Genomic DNA, 7,873 nt, shown 5'->3' with positions numbered 1-7,873 from the left:
GCCATTCAATAGCTGTCTTACAAGCAGACCATAAATTACTAGGAACCAGAATTTCGAACAGGGTGTACAAATCCATCCACAGCACTTTTGAGATCTTAACAAAGCGGTCAACTTGCATATACCATTCAGAAAGCTTCTCCCTCAACCTGGGTAAATCATTTGTGAACGCTGCAAGTCCCTCTGACTCCAGGGAACATGCACATATCCTCCACTAGGCACTTCCCATAACAATATGCCTCTACTCTCTGAGTTCCCCCTCCTTGAAGTGGTGTCTCCCCTGTTGTCTTTCTTGCACTCATCTTCTTTGACCAACTCTCCTCCCACTTAGCCAACATAATTCAGGTCCTTATCCCTATTCCCAACTCTCGGATGTGTGCCTTCAACCCAGTCATTCTGTGTTCCTCTAGCTCTTGCTCACTGTAAGTATATGTTTTCGTCTGAGACAAGTTTTTATTCATTTATTTATTTATTTTATTTAAGAAGTTTTATATAGCGCTAGCCAGACCGGGGGGTATCGGAGCATAATACAATAACGCAGGACAGACGTAATGACAATGATACAGAGCACCGATGCGAGGACTTAAAAAAAACGTATCCAGGAGGATTGAGGAGTAAATCTCAGGACTCCAGCTGTTTCTATCTGTTCGCTAGGGCTCGATTGAGGAAGAGGGTTTTGAGCTGATTTTTTAATTTAGCAAAAGAAGGAGTAGTTCTGATGTTAGGGGGAATAGCGTTCCAGATTTTGGGCGCGTTACCAGCGAAGGACCTAGCCACAGGTTTTTGTTTTTCGTGATTTTAGCGGGATGAGAAGTAGGTTGTTAGAGCTTCTGAGAGTTCTGTTCTGGCCGGCTTTTTTTAGTTTAGCCGCCAGATATTCAGGTTTGCCTGTGTGAAGGGCTTTATGGGTGAGGCAGGCTGTTCTGAAGTTCGCACGCAATTCTATTGGTAGCCACTTGAGATCTTTGAGTGCAGGAGAGATGTGATCAAATTTCTTTATTCCCTTGACCATTCTGGCAGCCACATTGAGAGTTGTTTTCAGAGGGGCAAGATGTGTTTTCGCTATTCCAGAGAGGACTGCGTGACCATAATCCAGTCTAGACAGCACCAATGCCTGGGTGGCTTGTTTAAGATCTTTGGGCAGGATAAAAGGTTTAATTTTGTTCAGAAGCTTCAGGTTAAGGAAGCCGCTCTTCGCCGAGATCTTAATGTGTTTGGTAATGTCGAGTTTTTAATCTAGGGTGATGCCTAAAGATTTGACAGAATCAGCCAGGATGAGGTTCCCATTGAGCGCATCCATAATCTTTTAACCACTCTACCATTTGTGGGTTCTCATCTTTGTTTGAAATCAGGAGTAGTTCAGTTTTGTCCGGGTTCAGTTTTAAGTGGTTACTAGTCAGCCAAAGTTGCACTTCTCTTAGTGTTTCGTTGAGTCTTTGAATGTTTTGGCCGAGGAGATTTCCGAATAAATTTGAGTATCGTCAGCATACAAGTGAAAAGGGATGTTAGCTTTTCTGATTAGGGAGGTGAGGGGTTCCATGTAAATGTTGAAGAGTTGAGGGGAGAGCACTGATCCTTGGGGTACTCCCCTATTTGATTTTGATTCTCTGGAAGCGGTTGTGGAGGAAAGAAGCAAACCATTTGAGGACCACCTCGTCCAGACCGGCCCTGTCTTCGAGGGCCTGGAGGAGAAGTTTGTGGTCAACTGTGTCGAATGCTGCCAATAGGTCTAGGAGAATGAGGAGGCAACATTGATCAGAGTCCAATGATTTGTGGATATCATCGATTATGTTGAGGATCGCGGATTAGTGCTGCAACCTTTCCTGAATCCTGACTGATGGGAGTCGAGAAGGTTGGTATTGTCCAGGTGTTGGGTTAGTTGTTGAAGTACACATTTTTCTAGGATTTTGGAGAGAAGGGGAAGGTTGGAGACGGGTCCGAAGTTGTTCAGGTCGTTGATGTCAAGGCCTGGTTTTTTCAGCAGTGGGGTTATTTGACCCATTTTCAGACAATTCGGAACGACTCCGGTTTTTAGGGAGCTGTTAATAATCCTACAGCAGAGTGGGGCTAGGTGGATTTTCAGCTTTTTGGTGAGTTTTATTTTTATTTTTTTATTTAGAAATTTGTAAAGCGCAAAGCTACCCCCAACGGGGGTGTCTCGGAGCTGACAACATCAGAATAAAAAAGGTCAGGGAGGGTGAGCTGAAGAGAATCGATGAGGCTAGGCACGAGAGAAGAGCCAGGTCTTCAGTTTCCTTCGAAACAAGGGCTCTGATGTCAAAAATCTGAGTTCCACTGGTAGTATATTCCACAATCTGGAGGTGGCCACGGCAAAAGCCCTGCCACCCGTACGTGCCAGACGGAATCGTGGGAAGAACATAAGGCGAAGATGGTTGGATCTCAGATCCTGCGTCGCATGAGTCAGCCTGAGTCTATGCATTAGGTATGCTGAGCCTCGGCCATTGAGAGCTCTGAAGGCGAGGACTAGAGCCTTAAACTGAATGCGATATCTCACTGGTAGCCAGTGCAGTTTGGCCAGATAAGGTGAAATCGAGTGGCGATAAGGAATGTTACAAATCAGCCTGGCAGCTGAATTCTGCACTGTTTGCAAACAATTGATGAGGTACGCTGGGGCCCCAATGTACAGACTGTTTGCGTAGTCCAAGTGGGACGTTATTAAGGCATGGACTACTGTTCTGCGGGACTCAAGAGGCAGAAAAGGGATGATTTTTTAAATCATTCGGAGTTTTCCCAAACAGGATGATGAGACTTTATTAATTTGGGTTTTGCAGGAAAGAGCTGTGTCAAATTGGAAGCCTAAATTACGGGCAGCTTGAACTGGCGCCGGGGTAGGATTAAGTTCAGATGGCCACCAGATGTTGGGGGGAATGGACGATTTCTGGTTAAAAAATAGGACCTCCATTTTATCGGTATTCAATTTTAAGTTGTTGGTGGACATCCAGGAGGCGATGTTTACCAGGCAGTGGCGAAAAATAGCCAAAGAGATTTCAGAGTGATTCTTAAATGAAAACACAAGCTGAGTATCATCAGCGTAAAAGATCACTCTGACGCCCCAAGATTCGACCAACTTCGCCAACGGCATCAGGTACACATTGAATAGGAGGGGGCTCAGGGCAGATCCCTGCGGGACCCCCCATATCAATGGTTTCTCCGTGGAAACAAAAGGGCCAAGGGCGACCTGTTGGAATCTGCCCGTCAGAAATGATTTCACCCAGGCCAGTGGGATCCCTCCAATACCCACCTCCTGAAGGCGATTTAGCAAAATGTCATGGGAGATGGTGTCGAATGCTGCGGATAGGTCGAGGAGGACCAGCATGGTCTCCTCTCCCCTATCCACACATTGGCGAATTGACTCAATCGCTCCCAGCAGGGCTGATTCAGTGCTAAAGTAAGGTCTGAATCCTGACTGGGTGTCATGAAGCAAATGGTTAGTTTCTAGGTATTCGGACAATTGCTCTTGTACTGCCTTCTCTAACACTTTTGCTGGCTTAGGGAGAAGTGAGATGGGCCGGTAGTTGCTAAAACATAATGGATCAGCACCCGTTTTTTTCAAGATTGGTAACAGCAGCGCATGTTTCCACAATGAGGGAAAGAGGCCCGATTGCAGGGAGGAGTTCCAGATTCTAACAGAGTTTTAATCAGTAGCGGAGCTAATTCATTCAGAATCTGAGCCGGGGCTGGATCGAGCGGGGATCTGGATTTACATTTTAGAAACAAGGACAAGGTATAATCTTCAGACAGAGGTTTAAATGAGGTAAATACTTCAGCACAAGTGGAGCAGGTAAAGGGTCTAGGGCATGGGATTTGGAGGTGGAGATAAGTTTATTTATCTCTTCTTCAGGGATGGGCTGGATGAGTGACCAGGGTTTAGTAGTGAGAGAGGGAGCGCTACCAAACACCCCACCCGGGCTGCTACCGGAAAGGGGGGCGCAATTGGTGTCTACAGAATGCTGGATCTTGGAGATCTTATCATTGAAGAAGTTGGCGAAGTTGGCGCACCGTTTTTCGGATGCAGGCCCTAGAGACGTATCAGGTTTGGAGGTTTGGTGTCTGATGATATTAAAGAGATCTTTGGGTCTGTTCTTGGCGCTATCCAGTGCGGAGCGAAAGTACAAGGGTTTTTGTTTTTGATATGACTGTTGTATTTCTTCCGGGAAGCTCTAAGTTGGTCACAATGAAGGTAGTGGGCATGATCCTCCATTGTCTTTCTGTGGCTCTTAGTTGCCTTCTTTAATTGTTGATGTCTGAGTCGAACCAAGATCTGGACGGAATAGGATGATTTTTTTTGTTGTTTCATGGGTGCAAGTTGGTCGAGCAAGGTTACCATATTCGAGTTATAAAGCGTGGTGAGATCAGTTGTGGAAAGCTCATTGTCGCTAGGGAGGAGCACATTTAGCCTCTCTTCCATGACATCTAGGGGAATCTGGGAGATATTTCTGGACCATTTGGGGGGGTCGTGAACAGGGGGGAAAATGTTGTTGATCGTGATTGCGTCACGGTGGGCGATGATGGCGTCTAAGGTTGCTCCTTTGTTGTGAGTTTCTTCCGAACAGTGTTGAGAAAGGTTGTTGTCACAGAGGAGGTTATTGAGAGATTGAATTAGAGAGTTGTTGGTTTCATTCCAGCGCAGGTTGAGATCACCCAGGATTAGGGAGTTAGTGTCTTTTAGTGTACAATGGTCAATCAGGTCGGCTAAAGTGTTCACCAAATGTGGGGGTGTTTCCTGGAGGGTGATGGAGAAGGTGACAAGCTAAAGGGCTGTTGTCCTTAGTCTTAATGGTGACGGAAAGACATTCAAAGGAGCTGTACTGGCAGGAGTCAGTAACAGTGATGTCTATGTCGTTCTTATGGATGATGGCTACACCTCCACCTCGTTGATCTTTTCTATCTTTGTTGATGATGGTGAAACCTGAGGGGTACGAGCATACCAGACAGGGAGGGGAAATCTCATTTAGCCATGTCTCCATGATGAAAGCAATGTCTAGATCATGCGAGAGGATGGCTTCTGCTAGTTCCGTTGCATGTTTGGGAGCAGATCTACAGTTAATGAGCAGGCAGTTAGTGGATAGTTTCTTTTTACTAGGATACTTTCCTGATGGGGCCCTGGTGATGGAGGAGAGGGAGGGCGGGGGTCTTGAGGCTTTTAAGGGGGGGTAATCTCTTCTGAAGCCTGTGATCACTTGGATATTGGATTTAGGGGAGGCTGTGGGGGGAGAGTCGTAAGTAGCGGCTAAGTCTGCTGCTTCTTCTGCGGACATTGCTGCAATGGTCCTGGACGGTCTTTGAGTCTGGGTCACCCCATCCGCACTACGGGAACTCTGAAGCCTGGACATAGGGGAATTGATTCTAGTGCGGGTCTGGGGTGGGATCTCAGCGTCGGTGTTTGTAGGCCTCTGGAACTGGTTTTTGAAGGTGAAGGAGGGCTCGGAGTGGGGTTTTAGGAAGTTGGAGTTGGTCGGTGAGGAGGGCCTGGTATGGGATTGCTGGGGGATTCGAGCCTTGTCTAGGTTGAATAAGATTCGTCAAGGCATCTGAATATTATTTCTAGCTGACTCTCTTATAGGGTCAGCCGGTGCATTATGGTTTCCGGGGCAGGGGGAATGCAGTTGTGGGTATGGTCCGCCCTTGAGGAGGGGGACGAGATCGCATTGAGGGGTCCAATGCTAATTGGATCACCCAGACTGCCACTGCCCATGACCCTCAGTGAGGGGTTGAGCCCAGAGCTCTTCCTATGAGGTTCTACAGGATTGAAAAGGGGGTTAGTGGGCCAGACTTGTGGGATGGTGATGGGGTGTAGAGGAGGGCGAGTCTGAGGAGGTGAGGGGGACCGATCCACCTCGAAAGATTGATGGTCGAGGTTAATATGAATGGAGGAGTGCGAGGAGAGTCTAGCAGGGGGGAGGGAATGGGTATTTGCATTCCCTTATGTGGAAGGGTGACCGGGGAAGGGGGTTGGGGCGGGGCAAATCGAAGGGAGTGCAGATGGGGGGAACAGAGAGCAGGGAAGAGGGAGTCGAAGGCCTCATGGTTCTCGTTATTAGCCTGTATCAACACTGTACCATTTGAGTAGATGGTCACTGTTGTGTTCCTGTTTCTAGACGTCTGATTGGGGAGAGAGGTCGCAATTTACAGCTATGTGTGGTGGTAGATCGTTTTATATATGTGAAGTTGCGATCTTAGTGTAGTGATCCAGTCCTCAGGTCTGTCCGTGTAGAAGATGAGATCCATCTTTACCTGTCCTTTGGAGGTGCAATGGTAGGTGTCCACAAATAGTGATTCGGAGTATTGTCTGATTAGATTGTGTTTGCGGTTTCTTCTCACTTTGATGGAGAGATTGGGGGGAAGCTAATTATAAAGGCGTTCACGCCTAGCGTTTTCGTGTGAATCAAGGGTGAGTTGACGGAAATTGGGGTGCCCAAGTGCCGTTGTTTTGGTTTTGTGTGGTTGACAGGTACGTGGGAGCCGTCGCTACTATTCCATACCTCGGAGCCAACTCCGACAGCTGCTCCTGAGCTTGTCTTGCCCTTCGGGTGACATCTTTGGCTACAAACAACTGATTATTTGGCTCATAGGTCTCTATTCTTCTAAAGGTAAATTTGCACTGATGATTTCGTCTACCTCCCCCATTAGTCTCACCACATCCACTAACTTTGCCTATATTGCAGCTTTGATGGTCTCTCAACCAGAACTCCAAGTCCACAACATCTAGGACATGCTGATGTCCCTATGGCCCTCTGACCTGTTCTTGCTGCTAAAGTCGAACCACTTGGTCCTCTCAACGGAGTTTCCCGCATCCTCAGAACTGAACTAGTGCTTACCATAGATATGGACCGTATAGTACTGGAGTCAATGGGTACTCCGGAAGGGTCAGCAGTAGTTGCTAAAGGGGTAATAGATTCCACAGACACTAAAGAATGACCATTCCCATTCCTACTCCCTATTCTTCCCAATCCAGTCCCTTCAGCATGTATGGGCTGTCTCTGGTTGAGGCTTCCCTCCGATCTTGGATCATAAACAGGAACAACAGGACCCATGGTAACCGGTACTTTAAGAGCTTGTAAGGTGGAGGATGCTCGGCTAACAATCCATCCAACAAAGCTGTTTTCATTGTCCCAACTGTCACTTCCATTTGGCCTTCCACTCCTATCCTGTGATCCTCTATCTCCTACCAGCACTGAGTACAACCTTTTCCCCTCAATGGTATCCTCTCTTTACCTTTTAAGCTGTGCATCCCACTGATATGTCCTCACAGTTGTTCTCATTTTCCTTTGGTATTTCTCCCTCAGCTTAGAATAAGCTGCACATAACCATGTATCTAACGCTTCAAACTGTGTTGGTCTAGCCAAAGGCCCCAGCACAAACATTGCTCCTCTGAGCTGATTCAATACGTCCAACCGAAATTAACCAAAGCATGAAAATGACAATTCACCCTCCTTTTCGGTGAACTTATGTCAATTTTGAATCCAAATTATAGTGTGAAGCCAAACCTGTGTCAACATATAGTGTGCCGGAGTATCCTCGGGTGGAGCCTCTTCGCCCACTCGAGTGGCAACCCCTTTCATGACCCCTAAAATGATCCTGCAACACCCTAAAGCATCGCATGATTCTAAATTGCAATTTTGTTGTTCACCAAGTTACGATCGAACAGTCTTTTTCAACCACAACTTCCCAATGACTATCACCCAATTCCAGCATGGTCTTACACCAACCAACCTATCGCAGTGCAACACTCTCTGACACCACTCTCACTCCTTGCCGTGGCTCACCCTCCTTCACGATTTCTTTGTACACTTTCGCTCACAGACACTTAAATCTGTAATTGTCTGCTATCTAAAGGATCAATAGAATTCAACTG

The sequence above is a fragment of the Lissotriton vulgaris genome, chromosome 5 (genome assembly GCF_964263255.1).
Source record: "Lissotriton vulgaris chromosome 5, aLisVul1.2, whole genome shotgun sequence".
Classification (NCBI taxonomy): domain Eukaryota; kingdom Metazoa; phylum Chordata; class Amphibia; order Caudata; family Salamandridae; genus Lissotriton; species Lissotriton vulgaris.
This window is presented reverse-complemented; position numbering follows the sequence as displayed.